This window comes from Phallusia mammillata, chromosome 3 (genome assembly GCF_965637545.1).
Source record: "Phallusia mammillata chromosome 3, kaPhaMamm4.hap1.1, whole genome shotgun sequence".
Lineage (NCBI taxonomy): Eukaryota > Metazoa > Chordata > Ascidiacea > Phlebobranchia > Ascidiidae > Phallusia > Phallusia mammillata.
The window spans coordinates 15,694,612-15,714,187 of NC_137254.1; the positions used below are offsets into that span (position 1 = coordinate 15,694,612).

The 19,576-nt window shown below is 37.3% G+C and overlaps 1 long non-coding RNA gene across 2 annotated transcripts; it reads left to right on the forward strand.

Moving 5' to 3' along the window:
- Window positions 1-13,455: 13,455 nt before the first annotated feature.
- On the forward strand, window positions 13,456-19,231 carry LOC145220421 (uncharacterized). 2 transcript variants are annotated; one of them, XR_013858156.1, is made up of 4 exons: window positions 13,456-13,517; window positions 14,311-18,171; window positions 18,367-18,472; window positions 18,816-19,231. It is a non-coding gene; the product is annotated as an uncharacterized LOC145220421 (long non-coding RNA). The 2 variants fall into 2 exon arrangements; XR_013858155.1 differs by lacking the exon at window positions 13,456-13,517 and adding an exon at window positions 13,988-14,049.
- The last annotated feature ends 345 nt before the right edge of the window (window positions 19,232-19,576 follow it).

Here is a 19,576-nt window from a genome sequence, read left to right on the forward strand (position 1 = left end):
GAATTAGCCTTTGAATTTTGTATCTTTCTTTGGCCTTCAAACCAGAATAGAATAAGATGCAGCCTTGTTGGCTAAAACTCCTGAAAAACTTACTTGACATGATTAACAGAGTTAGAACTATGCTTAGTTGATACGTTATTGCTTCAGTTGCTTTCATATTTGACAGTTAATTTCTCAGAAAGGTTACTTTTTAAAAATGACTATGCGCAGTTATTTTTTCAGAAGGTTAAAAGTTGCGTGTTCGTTAAATCACGAGAGGGCGAACCAATTTTGTAGCGTTTGCTGAGCTGGGTCCGATTAATAACTGAGCATAGCACAGACTTAAGTATCTACTTCACGAGTTTTATTACAAGCAACATAACAAACAGACGAACACAGATAACTTACTTTTACAAGTTCAACGTAACATCAAGTTGACGAGCGATTCGTACATTAAGCGAATAATGACAGAATATAATATTCGCACTTTGACCAGAATGAGACTTGGAATTATAATCGGAATTAGAATCGGAATTAGAATGAATCTCAATGTTTGTGGTCCGATATTTATACTCAAAAAATTCGATAGCGATCTTGATTGAACAACAGATGATGAAACCCGAGAGATAAGAAATTGGACACACGGGGATTAGAAATCAATGTACCAAAGTCATTACGCTTGATTAACTCAAGGTTAATAGGGTCGACGAAAAGGGAAAAATATAAATTACAAAAAGCAATTTGGAAAAAAGAACAGATGTTTGCTGATTAATCCGGAGAGACCACGTGATTTGATGCACTAGTTTTCTGCGATCTGGCAAAATGTGGCTGAAATCAAATACGAATTATACTTGTAGTTAAGCATATTTGGTAAGAAACAAAGCAAAATCACTTTGTGTTATGTACATGTGCGGCCTTCGATCCAATTTTGACATTTATAATTGGCCCTACAGTAAAAAAGGTTGCCCACCCCTGGCCTAGAACCTAACCTATAAATGTTTGACAACAGAGTTAGGCGCTTGCTGTCAGACCAAAGCACAAACCATCATTTAATTCTGTTCCATGTATAGTGGATCTTTGTCCCTTTTGAGCGAAATCTTGGGTTGTTTAAGATGTTTCTGACTTTAAGGCATGTTTCTGAGTCAACTATTAGTATAAATTTGAATACTAGCTGTTTCTGTGTACGTGGTGATGGTGCACAGTGTTTCCTTACAATGTTGTGCGCGTTTTGCTGACAGCAGCATCATCTTCCTCTTCACGTTTTCCTGCATACACACTCCATTGCAATACATAGCCTGTTTTTGCTTCAGCCACAACATGCCTTGTAGCACAATTTGCGTGGTTTGTTCGAGCGGCTCTTGAAGGTTATTTCATCCAACGAGAGTTCCTTGTCTCTGGTTGCAAACTTAGGTATGATCAAATCAACCAGTTTTCGAATTTTGCATATACGGTCATAGTTAAAAAAGATTCATTTGGCTGTTCATCATTATTGCAAAAATATAGCATTGATCCTAGCCCTTTACTTCGCGGACCACTGGCTTATATAAACTGTTACTAGACTCCACAAACCGGTAAATTACATTCTGAAAATCCAAACACTACATTTATTTGTATATTTTCCAAATCAACACTAATGCGACTTCTCTGGTCGAAAAGCTTACTTTTGCCAATGCTTGCGTTTTCACGATAATGCTGGTTGTTCGAAGGTATTGGTGGAAATCATTGGTTCTAAGTTTGTTTCTATTTTTGACATCATTCATTGCTAAAAAGACACATTAATAAATGTAAGTGCTTCTAAACATGAAGTGCAGTATAACTTTATGGCACTATATTGGAGAATCGGAAACCTCTCATTAGAAACACACTTTCAAAAGTTATCTCATATGGCTGTGTACTAATAGGATTGTTGAAAAGCGCAAGTGGACTATTTAACTTTGGAAAATCCGCAAATCTGTTCACGGACAGTGATGTTATGTTTCCGTGAAATCAGCATTCAGACTTTCTTTCTTGGTTATCTGACAGAAGGTAAAGACCGTTCTTTTCGCAAACCTTCCGTGAACAAAACTAACCTTGGCCAGAAACCTCCCATTTGTCTCATTAAATGTGAAATGCTCTGCCTTTTTCTCTGCAAGTTCAGGTGATTTGTCATGCCTGCTGCAAACTATGGTAACCAAACCTTTGAAAATTTTTCAAAACAGTAAAATGCACATGTTAGGTAAAAACGACACTATTTTTTGTTTTACTGGAGCATAAATAAATTGCTTTTGTTCTTATGTGCTACACAGTTGTCACAGTAATAGTATTGTTGGTCTTCTATATATGCACACTCTTCATTACATTGTGTACATTGGATCTCACCACATACAAAACAAGAATGTTGATGTTTGTTTATTTTCAGGTAGAAATTGTTTTGTCTTATTTTTCTGTATTTTCGGTTTTTTTTCTTGCCTGCAACACTTCGTTAATGAGGTAAACTTGTCAAAACTTTGTTGTTTTTCTTCTTCTCTTCCCATCTCCGTAAATCTTTTTTGGAAGAGGACTCATCTAATATGTGTGTTTTTGCAGTAGATGAGACACACTTACGAAAGAAGAATCGGCCAAACTTCATTCAGTGGTAGACGGAACTAACAAATTGGCAGCTTTTGAAGCAACGCATGAATTTGAATTCTCCATTGGGTTTGGTCGATCAGTGACCCTTCAGATTTAAAGTCTGTCATTTAACACACTGACAGGATGTGCTCGCCATCCACATTGTGATCTGTTTGTGATGGTTATGTGTCTAATAAATGCAACATCAAGAGGTAAGAAATGCATCAAATACAATTGCCAGAAGACCTCTGTAAAGTTGATCAAGAGATTGACTAGTTCGTGGAGGCAGGGACAACATAAGAACAACACAACTGGAGAAATGTTGCTTTAAAATTGTGTGTATGGCGTTTATGGCCCATTCAAAATTACAAAAACATTTTTAACAGTTGATGGATGAACATGTTTGATAAAATGCACCAACCAAATATTAAAAAAACATCACTATTCATCCATCATTTCTCCTGCAACAAATGAATTAAATTGCTGGTTATCCATACTAATTTTAACAGAACACTTAAGGAAGTTTTTGTTTTAACGCGGTTTGTTATTGCTGTTGACATAAAATGTAAATACACGTTTGTAGAAAATCAGTTGGTGCACTTAGTCGCAACCGAGGAAGAAGTGAACATGAAGACTTGTTGCCCGAGTTTAAAGATTGTACTTTATGTAACCCCTTAAAAAAATTTAACTGATTTTTTTGACAAATATGTAACATGTAAAATTCCTAACCAAAATGATGACCCAAAATTGGAAAAAATTACAGACACACAGTAAAAAGCATTCCAAATCATGCCAAAAAGGTGGCAAAAGGATGCAGGTATGATGTGAATATTGTTTGTATGTGTTTGACAACTTTATCGAAAAGTTTTTTTTTAGGTTCAATTTTCCCCGTCCTATCAGTTCTAAAACATTTATATCCACAACAATTTGCCGGAACAAAAAAAAAAAAATGAAATATTAACACAGGCAACACAAAATTTACAAAAAGTCTGCAGCCTACTTTCTTCTGACCTACCCCCAGCTGAAAAGGATGCTGAAGCCCTCCTTCAGGTATTACGGCCTAAAAATTGCAAGTATTTCTCATTAACATGTATCACCTGGATTAAATTTCACAGGATGCTGAACTTTCATTTCCTGAGTATCGTCACGCACATTGTATTGTAACGCAGAAAAGTTCAGTTATCTTGAAGAGGGATCCAGCAGAGTGCTGGGTTAATGCATACAACCCACATTTACTCCGTTCATGGACAGCCAATATAGATATTCAGTTTGTATTAGATCCGAAAGCTGTATCATGTATATACTTTCTATGTAACAAAAAGTGAAAGAGAATTTGGAAATTTAATTAAACAGGCACAATAAGAAGCACTGGAAGGAAATTTGGATGCATTTCATGAACTTCGATTGATCGGAAACAAATATCTAACACACCGTGAAATCAGTTTAATGGAATCAGCATGCAGGGCAACCGGTTTGTCAAGAATCTTCAAGGACGGTTGTGTTTGTTTCAACTGCTGCAAACAGTGTTGTGTAAATATTTGTCTTGCAAAGTTGCAACCTGTCACAATTTTACAAACACTTACCATATGATTTTGTTGCAAAATTTAGCTTACCATTAAAAACCCTCAAATCAATGGACAATGGAGATCGATATTGCCATCGTCTAAAGACCGAATTATTTTGCGACTACGCGAAGCCTTGCCGAATTTTGTTTGATACCGATACCAACCAACCAACAACACATTTTTCAAATTTCTAACAACATGGGAAACTGGCTGTGATTCGGTTTCCGAAATTTCGCCGTGACAAGGATGTAAAAACCTACTATCGACGAAATATTGAATGCTCTTCCCGATAATGCAGAACCTCTCCAAGATGCTTGGGCACAAATTGTACCCACAACAGAGCAACAAAGATATGAAGAAAAAGAGGAAGGCATTGAACATAGAGAACCAGCACCAGCAACAAAAAATGAGCATAACACAGATGTTAAAGCTAAGGATAGTACTTTTGAGTCATCGAATACCAAAATTTCCTGTTCTGATGCATACAATATAAAAAACAATCTTAATAACCAACAACAAGATGTTTTTAATTTTATCGGCAGATCGTGTTTGGCAGTGAAAAGTGGACACCAAAGGGAACCATTCCGTCTGTTTCTCACTGGTGGGGCAGAAACTGGATAAAGTTTGCTGGTGAAGTGCATCCATCATGAGGTATGCCAGTTATCAGGTAGTTTTTCTGACACACCAGATGATGCAATGGTGTTGTTGACGACAATCACTGGAACAGCTGCTTTCAACATTGGTATGTGTCGGTTTTCAAACTCGAAGCCATAATTGTTGATCTTACAAAGGTGGAACTACTATTTATTCCGCTTTGAGCATTGTGAAACCAATCAAGCAGTATAAGCCACTCTCTGAAGAAAAACTTACATCACTCCGAGTGAAACAGGCACATCTGAAAATTCTTGTCACAGATGAGGTAAGCTTCCAAAAATATGTGAATCATGATGTGTGTTTGTATCATTTTCATTCATTCATGATTTTTTTCTGCAGGTTGCAATGGTTCAAAACCTTATGATGCACATCAGCCAAAGACTCATCATTTGGCAACATGTCTATTTTAGCTGTTCATGATTTTTTCCAAAATCGTTCTTCATTATTAAAACATATGCCTGATTCTCTCCATCCTGATTTGTGGGCTCAATTTCAACTATTTGAGTTACATCAAATCATGAGACAAAAGAAAGATGAAGGTTTTGCTACACTCCTAAATAGATTACGAGCAAAACCAAAAATGATTACCTAGCACCATGACTATCCGAAAGATGCTCTCCATTTGTATGGCACAAAAACAAAGTCGACAAACACAATCAAAATATGTTGTGCAAATTCTAAGGATCAATCACAAGTTTGTATGCGGTCGATGTGGTAAAAAAATAACAAAGGCCAACATTACCGCAGCAAAGTACTGTAAAAAAGACCACCCACCATTACCAGATAAACTAAATGTTGCTGTTGGTGCGAGAATAATGATAAATGCTAACATTGATGTTGCAGATGGACTTTCAATGGAGTTATGGGAACAGTGGAAAAAATTATCGATGGCCCAAAACGGTTTGATCTACCCGATAACATTACAGTTGTTTTTGACAACCCTTCAGTTAGATCAAGTAGAAAAAGTCACAAAATTTAACTATTGTTCTTCTTCAGCAGTTTTGATTAAACCCCAAACAAGCCACCAAATTAAGGCAGGAACAAAAACCTATGTACGGCACCAATATCCCATCAAGCTTTCTCAAGGGGCACTGTGGATACAATTGTTGTAAATATGGGAAAAATGTTTACACAAGGTATGGGTTATGTTGCTTTAAGCAAGGTTACTACCATCAAGGGCCGCCTATACATCGACGACTACATGCCAGAATGAAGATACACAAATCTATTTTTTTGCGTTACCGGCTTGTTGTGGCTTTTTTTGTTTACATTTTGGCTTCTGTGTAACTGCAAAGTGCAAACAATGAATAAAAGAAAATATACTGCAAATGAAGCTGCTTTACTTTTGCAAGCAAACAGTGATTCAGCCAGTAGTTGTACTTCACTGTCAAACGCTAGTGACAGCAGTAGTTTATTTGATATTACCACACTTCAGTAACTTCAGATAGGGAACTGGTCCCTCACAGCTATAAGTACCTTCCTCAACTGTAACAGTTGCTGGCTCAAAGCGACCAAAAATGCAGAAAAAAGCTACATTATCAAAGCGACAAAAATCTGGACAAAGCAGTTCCAACAAACCTGAGTTGTTGTGGGAATCTGTTGGTTTTGATTTTACCCCAACCATAACCCCCCTTTGCTGAAACATCTGGGTATTGTGGCCCAAATATCAATCAACAAGCCTCTCTGATACAGTTTTTGGAACGATTTTTGCATGAGTCTTTTTGGAATCTCATGGCTGAAGAAACCAACAGATATGCAGCACAAGCCTTGAATGATCCAAACATTCCACCTCACTCTAGATTCCGAAACTGGAGAAATACTGACATTGCAGAAATAAAAGCATTCATGACACGTTCACTATGGGCACTTGCTCCAAATCTGAAATTACTGACTATTGGAGTAAATTCTGGGTAACAGAAATACCTTCATTCTCTAAAGTGATGCCCAGAGACAGGTTTCTATTGCTCCGTTCTATGCTACATTTCAAAAACAATGAAGCTCCAAAACCTAGAAATTCATCCACTTATGACAGATTAATCAAAGTTCCCAAAGTCTTCGATCTGATTATTCCGAAGTTTGAAACATATTACAAGCCACCGAGAGAACTTTCTTTAGATGAGATGACAATTGCCTTCAAAGGCCGATCAATAATCAAACAGTACAACCCAAATAAGCCCCACAAATGGGGCTGCAGAGCATTTGTTCGTGCAGAGGCAACCAGTGGCTATGTTCTAAAATGGGATTTGTATACCGGCAAACATGAAGACGAAGACACAACAGGGAGTAAAACACACAATATAGTCAGGAAGCTGTGCCAACCATATTTTGAAAAAAATCATCATGTTACATGAACAGTTATTGCAAACCCATATTTAGCAAAAGAATTTAAACAGAAAATACACCAACTTTTGCGGGACAGTAAATTACAATAGAAAGGGAATGCCCAGCCAATCGAGCACAAATTCGACTGAAAAGGGGAGACGATCATGAAGGAGAGTGCTGTACTTGTTTGTGCGTGGCATGACACTGTACATGTATCTGGAGTGTCAGAAAAAAAAGATCAAACCTAAGTGTGTGGCTGAATACAACAAGAACAGAGATGGGAGTCGACAAAATTGACCAAAGGCTGCACACTTATATATTTCCATATCGATCGCGCAAATGGTGTATGCCACTATTCGACAACATACGGAGGATTGTGAAAAACGATTCTTTCGCAGATTAAAGAGCCACATGTTGACTCACACTGAAGAAATCATCGTTGGAAAAGGACAATAAAGTGAAACAAATCGGCTGTAAATACATACTTTCGTTTACTCATATATATATAAACGATTGGTATAAAACGACTTGTGAATTAACTTGAATCAATGTAAAGGCAGAGAACCAATAAATGATATGCTGCCGAACAGTGCACACTGTTTCGACCTACAAGGTCTCATCAGTGCAACTGGTGACGAGATATCGGGTGTATTGGCTAGTGTAGCCATTCAACGGCACTCCAGTTTGCTGGGAGTAACAGGGCAAAACAAAACATGTCTCACCTAAGTGCCGTTGAATGGGACTGGAAACAACGACACTGAACATGAATCATCAAAACACATTGCAGTATATAGTAATACCACACAATGTCACACGCCAAAAACATAGGATCGACAAATCATGACAACAGGGTAAAGTAGACATGTAATTTAAATAAGATTTTATGAGGGTAAGTTAGGGCAATTAAAAAAGAGGTCAATAAATCAGATTTTCACAACAAAATGTCGGTAAATGCTGGATCACATAAAATAGAGAAAATGGACAACAGTTTGTAAATTGCGATCGCTTTATTTTGCAAGAAATCTTTTGTTTGGTTTCTAATGGCAAAACCAACATCTTTTTTAATCATACTTTTTTTATTTTACGACAATCAGACTACAGTCCGAAAACTGAAAACTGTCCTTTGTCGTGTCACCATACGAGAAATAAACGTATTTTCAGATAAACGATGGACGACAATAATAGGAAACAAAAGAAAAGCGAACAAAATAGGCTAAACGTCAATAAAACGGCAGCAGAAATCAAAATCTATTACAGGCACGCAAATATTTGTGAACAGCATGGAATAATGACAGTGTGTGAGCGTCCGTTAAATCAGGATGACCAAATAGCATGAAACGAATAAATGCCCCAGGAGAAAGATTGCAAAGAAATGATGCGTTGAACTTAGCGTTTTCTCTCAGAATATTCGAAACAGTAGAGAACAAAATTGTGCGATGACGAACCAATAGTGGACAATAGAGAAACAAATGTTGCGTGGATTCTACGGCCTGACATGCACAAGGCCGAAAGTGCCTGGGATTGATATTGAGTGGGCTATGGTTAAGTCGAAGCATGCAATAAAGGGCAGTTGTCCTTGGACAAGAGCCATACAGATGCAAGGTTCTGACCCGATGCGTAAAGAAAAGTTTTTTAACCTTATTTTTAAAAACTGAGACAGATTTTATCGATCGAATTTCATTTGGGAGATCATTCCACAAGCGGATAGTTTTGGGAAAAAATGAGTTGAATTTGGTATTTCTGTGGCACGCAATGGGATGGATTTTGAGGGGATTACGCAAGTCATGTTTAACTGAATTTTTAATGTATTCAGGAATGCAGTTTTGTAAATATGATGGCCCTATGCGATTGAGAATTTTGTAAAATTGAATAAGAGAGTGAACGTTGCGACGAACACGGAGGGGTGTCAAACCAAGGTCCTGTAATATTTTATTGTATGAGGTTGTCCTCATACACCCTAAAATGAGTTTAGCCGATTGGTGTTGCACATTTTCCAGTAATTCACAGTCAGAGAGGTTGCAGTTATCAAATACAATATCGCCATATTCAAGTGTAGGAAGAACGCAGGACCTGTAAAGGGTCAGGATGATATGCCGGGAGACTATGTTAGATACTTTGCGCAATCGGTTAACTTTGATTTGTGCTTTGTGGCATATGTAGCGAATGTATGTGCACGGGTTTCAGGCAGAGCTACACCTTTGAATAAAATTTGAGGAAAATTTGAACTTTTACAAAGCGATAGTACCTTGGATTTGGAGGGATTAAAGTTAATTGCCCAAGTGGAAGCCCATTTGTCGAGGTGGTTGAGATCTCGCTGTAAAATTGTTTAAAGTTGATTTGGAGATTTATCCGAATAATAAAGGGCAGTGTCGTCAGCAAAAAGTGAAATGTTAGAGGTAAGTTATTGGAGATGTCATTAACATAAATCAAAAAAAGCAAGGGACCTAAAATTGAACCTTGTGGGACCCCGGCATTGGTAGGCTGTAAGGTTGAAAGAATGTTGTTCAGGCGAACTTGTTGTACACGACCAGTCAAGTACGATTTTAGTACAGGAAGCAAACTGCCATTTATCCCAATTTGTTGTAACTTATGAAGCAAACCGTGGTGCAAAACACGATCAAAAGCTTGGAGATATCAAGAAAAACTATTCGACAGTCAATGCCTTGGTCACGACAAGCGTGAATATTGTGGGTTGTGTAAAGCAGATTGGTGATGGTTGAATGATTTTTGCGAAATCCATAATTGTTGGGGTTCAGAAGTTTATTTGATTCCAAATAAGTGATCATGTGTTTGTGGAGAATTTTTTCAAAAACTTTTGATAGGGAGGGTAGGAGCGAAATTGGTCGATAATTTTTTACATTATGTTTTGGTCCAGATTTATGCAGTGGGATTATTGTAGCTTTTTTCCACTCTGACGGAAAGATACTCATACTTTTTTAATCATAATTTTTAGTGCACTATAGATGGTGTTGTGTTATTGTACATTTAATTTTGTTACCGCATTATTTATTGCCGTAACCGTAACATTAGCGTCATTTATATTGTTTTACGCATGATTTATTATTGACACGCATGATTGCGTCCTACCACATTTCACTATCTGAATACGCGCCGTAAAGAACACGAGAGGGATGTAGCCAAAAAAGATGCTAAAAAATCGGCATTAGCACAACATGCTACTACCCTCGGTCACACCATAAACTTCTCTGCTGCCCAGGTGTTAGCTAGAGAAACCGATTTTCACAAGCGAGGTTTCCTGGAGTCGTGGAACATACATTCTCACACCAACACGATGAACGTTAAAACGGACGTTCTAATGCCGATAACTTATCGGTCGCTTTTGCACCATTGAGCCAGGTGTTATCACACGACCATTGGTGCGCACTGCGTTATTTCTATCGCCTTTTTTGTGTGTGTTTCGCCGCCCTTTTCGCTTTATAATAACTTGTGTTTGCAATGTATGTCATTGCCCTGATGAAGGTGTTTCGTATGGGACATCGAAACGTTGGCATATTACAATAAAAAACTGCCGGAAGAGCTAAAAATTCTGTTAATACGTTATGCCTGGCAGCAACAGTGTATTCACATTTCACTATGTGTGACGTTTTTACTTTATTCGAATTACGGCGTGGCCGCGTGAGTGGCGAATACAACAGATGGTTTTGGCCGGAGCTGATGGAGAAACCCAACAACAATTACTAAAAGGTCTTGGATTTAACAAAGATACATTAGGCACAAATGTTAACCAGGAAAGTTTGAATGTAAACGAGAACATAAACAATTCAAAGAATCGTGGGACTTTAGATACAGCCAAAGCAGCATTTTCCCTGGTGCTTTGTACAGGCTTTGTGATGAGTTTCTAGAGATTATTTACAAGCACGTTTTTACGGCTGTGATGTAACTGGTTTGGATTTTCAAACAGCAGATGGGTAGAAGAGAACACAAAATCAAGAACATTTTGTCAAGTGATGATGTGCAAGGCGCCAGTATATACTTGAAAGACAACTGGTTGAACCAATTTGACAAACAAAACACAAAAGTTTCACACTGGTTGATTTAAATCCCACCCAGTCAAGATGATGTCGTATTTTAGCTACTGGCCATACTTAAAAGACAAAAATCTAAAATTGAAAAGTTTTTGAACTCCCGTATGTTGGTGAATTTCAAGGATCATTGTTTTGCCAAGGAACTCACAAGTTTTTCTTGATCTGGCATCTAAGGTTCAAAAGGTCAAGGTGAAAATTGTAGTCCCAATATTTACAATTGGTCAGAGGCTAGAATTAATAAAGGTTCTTGGCAAACTTGGAATAAAAGACGTTTTTGACTCAGCAGCGGACCTCAGCAAAATATCTCCAAGTGGTGAAAGAATTTTTGGAAGTAGATGAAGAAGGTTGTGAGGCTGCAGCAGCTACAGCAGTCATCGGCCGACTCGAGGGTTTTGAGAAACCGTCTAAATCTCTTTAATTGACCATTCGATAGATTAGTACTGCATTAAAGTGCACTGTTATAAAATGCCATGCATATTTATTCTACCTTCTTGAACCTGCCTCAATTTTTCATTGGAATCAATAGAAACAAATATCCTTAAAAAGTCCACAAGCTATTGTGAACATCCACAAAATCCAGAGAGTGAACATTTATAACATATGTTTTTTTTGTGAGACTAATAGAACTCCATAAAAGATGTATTCGGAACCAGTGTGTTGGTAAAACTTGTGTCAAACAAACTTTTTTACAGTGTGTCAATATATTACACACAGTGTTACACGTACATATGGAGTAGTTATAGTTTTTTCGCAAGATACACTGGAAAGCTTCTCTATCATGACTGTCGTGTTTATGGGAAGGTTCTGTTTGCCCACGACGAGGTCTAATTTGCCCCAGATATATCGGTGCTGTTGCTTATCGGATCAAACACGATTCGGCTTGCTTCGTGAACTCAGCAGAAGCAGCAGCAACTCTTGTCCCACTGTACTCGTAACAAAGGTAAAACTAGTTTCACTGAAAAACAAGTCTAAACCAAGTACAATCCTCTTCAATATTGTAATATCAATTGGTAGGTTGCATTGTCTGTTGCCCTGACAGTCTTGGTCTTACTCGCAATTTACACTAGCACATGTCCCACACGCGCTTGTAAATTGCGATTACCGAAGTGCCACTATCGACCAGGGCACAAATCCGACGCCGATTTTAATGTCTACAAACCAATATAAATATTATCTGAATATGTGCTGCTGATTTGACTGGCGTTTTACCACCCAGAGTAACGTTGTGGATCGTCTGTTCGCAATACGAACAACTGGAATTAATTATTTTCCAGTTTGACTGCACGTTAAGCTTAAGTGTGGTTAGTTAAAATGGTTTAAATATATCTTGTTGGCCTGTTCGTACAAGAAAATCTTTGCTTAATAAGTGGTGTTTGCTTCCTTTCTGCATACATCTTGCAAACAACGTGCTTGCTGGTGATGCACCGAACCCACTTAAAAAGGTTCGGGCCAAAACCGAATTCTGTATTACCTAAAACCTAAAATCCCAGTTTCTATGGATGTTTGTTTTCAACGGAACCGTGTGTTGATGCAAGTACGCTCAATTATGACAAACCAACGTCACTTTCACAATGTGTGAGCATCACTAAACTTTTATTATTTTGCACAACGTGGCTCGTATTTTATAGATACACCAAATAGTTGGTTTATGATGTTTCGTATTGGCGAAAATGAAAGTTTTAGGTATTAATTTCCACAATCAAAAAGTTCGTCCGGCTGAAACCGAAACATTGGAAAACAGCATATTCGGCCAACCAGAAACTGTGCATCACTAATACTTGCTTGGCACAAACCTTGGGAGTGACACCCCATCGTGCTGTGGTTCAATGTCGTTTTTTACGTTTACCTGTATGTTGCCTAGCTTTGTGGGTGGCGGCCAGATACAGTCGTTCTCTTCTTGCATTCAACGCTTAGGTACAATATTGTTAATACCTGTTAAACTTAACAACACATCACTAGCCAACAAAAAAAACTTTCTTGTGGTGTTAAGTATTGTTTCAATTCATTCTAGCCAATTTCAGTGCTTCCACCACAAAACAAACTAAGCAGTGACTGTTTTAAATATTTTATTAGAAATGAATTACATTATTAGTTCCAATAAAGTTTACATCTTGCAGATACACACTGCCAAAGAACAGAAATTAACACAATAACAGAAAAAAATTAATACTATAGTTAGTTGGCAGATATAAACTTTTAACTTCCTCTTCTGTGACTTTTGGCAATGTCTGGCATCAACATCGTCACGCTTAATAGACCAGCAGTAATCAGCCACCATATCATCCCACCTTCCTTGATATCTGTTTTCCACTTCACTAATGTCTTGTGGAACCTTTCCCCTTCCTCGTCACTCACAGAATATGTAAGTACATATTGGACACTAATAAACTCCCAAACTTTGAGGTAAAGCGGGCAGCCTTTTAGTTCTATTTGTCGCTATTTGATTGTCTGGAGCTCGTACTAAAAATATTTTTTCGCTGACAAAACTTGGGAGGAATATGGTACTGTCAAAAAATCGTACACAGAAAAGATAACGAGGGTCTTCATGAATGAAAATTGTTACAATGAACAAATTCAACCTAAAATATCCCGTATGTAACGTACGACGGACAAGTAATAACATGCAAATATTGTGAAAGGCCATAACCAGTGACTGCTTAAAGAGACAAGAAGATTTCCCACACTTGCAAATTCCCTGACAGCAAACCAAAAGCCTTTGTGAATTTACAATCCCCGTGGCACAAATGCAAAAATTTTGTTGATCCAGACTCTTTTTTTGTTGCATGCTGCAAAGCGAAGTGCGCAGCTCAAATGAGACTGATACCATGCTGCGCCTAACTGCAGCCGGAATACAGACGTGAAAATAACTTGTTTGAATGCATCCAATGTAAAAGGTATGCAATTACTTGCACTTGTGACACTGTTAACACCAGTGGCGTCTCGGGTCTATAAATACTTGGGGTGCTGCTCCTAGTTTTTAGCCTATATATAACATAAAACTCCCATTATATAGAGAAAAGCCACCTTCCTAGTAAGCAATTGTTATTGCAAACAAACAGATGCAAACTAGCACGAACTAGATCAAGGCATCATTAAAACTTTCAAGCATTTTTACCGACGACGCATGCTACAAAAACTTTTACTCTTATTCGAAGCTGACGAAACTGAAACAGCAACAGTGGCTCGGTCCTTTTTTATACTTGATGCCAGATGATATTCCACCTGTTTTTGCCGTTTATTAACGCCAATGATGGACGACTGGAAGTGCAGGTGTACCAATACCAAGTGATGTCAAAATCAGTGGCGGCTCGTGTCTAAAATTTTTGAGGGTGCTGCTCCACATTTTAGCTATTATTGAACATATATATAAGTTGGCAATATATAGAAAAGCTACATTTCTAGTTTTCTAGCCATCGTTTTGTGTAGAAAAACAAGTAATACAAATCTTAATTAGCAGCTCCATTGTGACGTAATTTTTGTTACGCAAAAATGTACACGAGTGTAAACAGCAGACAATATCATTTGTATATTTTGTTAACTTGCACAGCGACGGACCAAACACAATAACATGCAGTAATAACGTAGAACAAAAACACACGTGACACACACTCGAAACGAAGCGGTTGTAAATACGGTAAAACACAACAAGAATATAGAAAAAAAATATAAGAACAAAAAGTAATGAGTCAAAAAAGGTTAAAGTATTTCAGTTAGACAGCATTTAAAAAAATGGTCATGTTTCATTTAAATAACTTATAGTCACAGTCAGCGTTTTCAACATATTTTATGCCACTTCACAGTTTATAGTCACACACAAAAACTGGCCATACAGCTGTTTGTTGGTATCATAACTGACAAATTTAACAACCACTTTACATTTGTATCAGAACTTGTTTATTTTACCATATTTTCTTCAAGTTTTTGTGTAAAGACTATTATTTGTCTTTCAGATTCTTAACTGCTATGCTTGCTGCTTTATTTGCTGGCAAATAGCTTATTAATGCTTTTTTAAGTGCAAAACTCCTCGAAGCTTTAAAATTTACAACACTCTCACTTAAATTTAAACCATATTATTGAACCTTGTGCTTCTTTTTTACAACCAAAATGAATCATAAAGTTATAGTTTGGGCATGATAATTGATAGCTTCTTTCTTGATTCCAAGTGACAACTAAGAAACTGTTTTTCTATGTAGTACTAGCACTGCAAGTGCAAGTCTTTTGGAAATAATGGTGAAAGGTTTGCATCCTTTTCAGTGTTAAAAAGATCTGTTTGCCTTAGAACAGCGGTTCCCAACCTTTCTAGTGTGGTGACCCCTTGATAACATTTGCAAAGTTGCGGTGACCCCAAAGATAAAATTAATAGGATGTACCGTAAATTTGACTTATAAATATTCGAAAATTTATTCCTTATTACACTTTCTCTTCCTAATACTTTGGTGCATCATAGGCAGTTTACGTTGACTGTTATAAATTAGAGAATATTTTTCAGTTGGCTGGTGCTGACTTGGTAAATATGTAAAGCAGAAAAATTACGTAATAATAAGTTTTTAGTGAAAACAATTAAGTCTTTTCAAAGATCCACCCTTGTACTGTACTTGATAGTTTAAATTCTAATTAACGAAAAATGGCGGAAAAAATGTTGAGAACTATTCTTGTGTTAATTGTTAACAAATAGTTTGCGACACCCTGGCAAAACTGGATCAATATTATGAGACTTCTGTAATTTGAATAACTGTGTGAAGCAACACAGAATGAGTTGTACAGTATAGCGCGCGTAAATAAATGTATTTGTTCAAAAGTCAGTGTGAAATTTGGGCTTGGATTCTTGCACAAAGTCCCTTAATATGTGAAGGCACTTTCGATAAAACCGATCGCATTTCTTCCTCGACTATAAGTAATCGTTCTCGTTTTTTAGTTTTTATGTTCGTTAATACGGAAAATCCACTCTCACATAGGTATGACTGGAAAACTGCAACTTATTTCCAACGCAAAGATATTCATTTTCAATTATTATATGCGTCGAGAGGCATCTGCTTGTGCATCAGCTTAAATTTTCCATCGTTATGCTATTCAAACTTCTTTATGGAAGGAAACGCAACGAGTCGAAATCTCTTTAACTTTGCTTTTTTCTTGGGCGAGAAAACAAAAGTTTAACGCGAATTGTCTTACCGACAGCGACTTACCCACGAAGCGACTCTCCAGAATGAAGCTGGGAAAACTGCAAAACTTAATACACACTATACTCGGTTAGAAATAAATTCCGCACTTAACGGGTTAAAGTAAAGAATGGGTCGCATTATTGCAATATCAATATCTCGTGGCGCCCCTGAGCATTGCAATTGGCACCCTGGTTGGGAACCACTGCTTTTGACCATGGGTCAATTTTTTATTTACGTCGGGCCGAATAAGATTTAAAATATTTTGCGAGGGCCACATAGGTTGCATACCCTAACGCAGAGCCGTTCCAGGCAGTGGTTCACGAAGCGTCCTTCCGGGACCAAAAAGAGTTTAATTGTTTTTTGGAGTCTGATCGTGCTACTGTAGATAGTAAAATTGTGTTAAAATTATGGAATCTCTTAAAGCAGGGGCGGGCAACTTCTCCAGTCGGCGGGCCTGATATGGGAAAATGAAGTACTTGGCGGGCCGGATTCCTGAATCGATACATTAATCGCGTATTTATCCAGTGATAAAACGGATTTTTGACCACCTAAACCAGTGGTTCTTAACCTTTTTATAACGGCCGAACCCCTACTATATTCTTCAGCCTTTGGTCGAACCCCAAGTTACATCCTAGGTTTTTAACCCATTTTGTTTGGTGGGTCATAATTAGTTTTTGTTTAAACGTAGTGGCAACAGTTACTGCACTGTAAAATTTGGAGGTTGTAATAATCCACCTCAGGGTGGAAATTTGTTAAAAATGGTGGTAATTTCCACCATATTTTGAAAAAAGGTGGAAATAAAACTCCTAAGCGTGGAATTTTCCACCAACACCAACATAGCGAGGTTTGAAGCGTGGAAATTTCCACCCTCTGATACTGAAAGGGTGGAGAAAGCCACTCCACCCCAACACATAGAGTGGAATATTCCACCGTATGGTGGTTAAGGTGGACATTTCCACCCTCTGGCACAAAAATACATGATTTTTTCAACGTGGAATTTCACACCCTTTAAACGTGGGGAATACCACGCATACTCAAACGACATTAACATTTAAATTAGCAACATTCAGTTGTTAAATTTAATCATCACAAAAAATATTCCAACGTCAAGATGTTTGTGGCAGCGTCGCGTTTGTGAAACGTCGCTACATACAGACAGTATTTGAATTTCGGCAAATGCTAAACACATGTCATGGAATTTTTGAAACAAGGAAAGCGGACAAAGGGTTCCAATTAACAAATCCAGCAAAATTGTAATAACATTAATTCGCACTCGCAATGCCACTGCGCTGTTCAATCGTTGAGAAGTAAGCGCGCCAACAACGTTCAAGTTAAGACAACGCTCTGATTGGTTGATAGTAAAAGGAGGTCATAATTCAATAGTGAGCGAACAATAGGCACCAAAGCTTCAGCACAACAGGAGGCTATTCCATGGCAGTGAAGCGCCGGATTTTTGTCTTGAAACTTTGTAGCGGGAGTGAAGAAGTAGCTGTCTCGTTAGTCTGGTGATAGATCGCATTACCCACAGTTTGTAGTAGGTTTGTTGAGAAATGAAAGATAGTATATGTGCTTATGTAAAGTTCGTAGTTGGATAGTATATTATAGTAATGTTTTAATATATTTGTAGATATGTCGCATATACAGGATATAAGGTATAGAAACTATAGAAATACTGCGTCCTCGTGCTAATGTGTGGTTAATAGCGAAAAAGGTTGTTGCTTGCCTGAAACAAGTCTCACGTAGTAAAAGAAAAGTTCTTACACGAACTTACACATCTTAAAGAAATGAAGTGCGTGAGGGAACCTTGGCCGTGTAAATCCTAATTGAAAATACCCAGCGTTACAATTTCTGGATGAGGTGAGTATTCCATGAGTTAATTAATGCCATGTGAGATTATAATGTTTAGTTTTTAAAATGGCGGTGAATATAATTTTGTTTTTGTCGCCAGTTTAACGTCAAAATTTAACTGTTGTACTACATTTTTGTCTCTAGTCATATTTGTAAACATATTCTTATGTGTATTCTCAATCTCATACAACCGTTTTTTGTCAGGTATTGGGTGAGGCTCAACGATTTTTCAACCAAGAAAATCACCTGGGTGTATCACAAAATGGAACCAACAATTAGAAAAAAGTGATTTCAGCAATTGTAGGAAAAGGTATGCATTTTCATTTCTAAAGATTTTGTGAAGTAAATATTGTATTATTTACTTTGTGGTCTGTACTCCGTTGTGCTAGTTACATTTGCTGTTGTTGTCTATTAATAACTCACTTCCCATTTTCAGTCATTAGAAATCAGGTAATAAACCGCCGTTAGTGTAGTGTTATTGTCAGTAATAGCGCATGTTTATGTGAAGATAAATTAAATGTTTTTAAGGTCCCTCTGAAGTCCTCCGTGTTGTTCCTTTAATGCTTATGTGTAGTGCTTAATGAACAGCAAAACTATATTGAGTTTATATTTATATATCTTTTTTGAGTTTATATTCATTAATGCATTTTTAGGATGAAGAGCTGGACACACCATATCGTCCAACAGTTTTGACTGGGGATTTATGCACAAAAATATTGGATGTGCAACTGTGATTGCTTTTTGATGATGCAATTGTCATGCGTGTGCATTTGGATTTTTGATGTCTAATTTTCACAAGTGCTTAACAATACTTTTCAGCGTTTGAGTTATCTTTTGAAGATACCAACAGACATAAATATGTATTTTCAACGTGTCATTAAATGGCTCCAAGTTGTAGTGCTTTTAAAAAATCCTTTTTGTGCTATGTATCCATGCATTATGTGTATTTTTACGTTTCACTTCCCTGTTTTCCTTGGTTCTTTTTTATCATGTCAATTCGAGACTTGATCCAGTTCGCCTATCTGTATGTAAATGGCGCGACATTGTCTCAATAAAATATCATGACGTATTTTTGTTGTGGGTGGAGAATAACATGCTTCAAAAGAGGTGGAAATTCACACCCTTTAGTACACACTTTAAAGGTGGAACGTAGTCACTCTAGGGGTGGAAAGGTATAGGGTGGTTTTTTCCACGCTATGTTTTAGGGTGGTCAGTTCCACTTTTTAGGGACCACCGTTTTAGGTGGCAATTACCACCTATAGGGTTGTATTTAAATTTACAGTGTGTTTGTCATTTTGTTAAATTCTGACATCATAATACAAGCAACTTGTTTCAGGATTGCTTTAATTCCGGCAACTTTTAGTTTTTACCAAAATGAAGCATTGTATTTTTAGCATCTGTACACTAACATGAA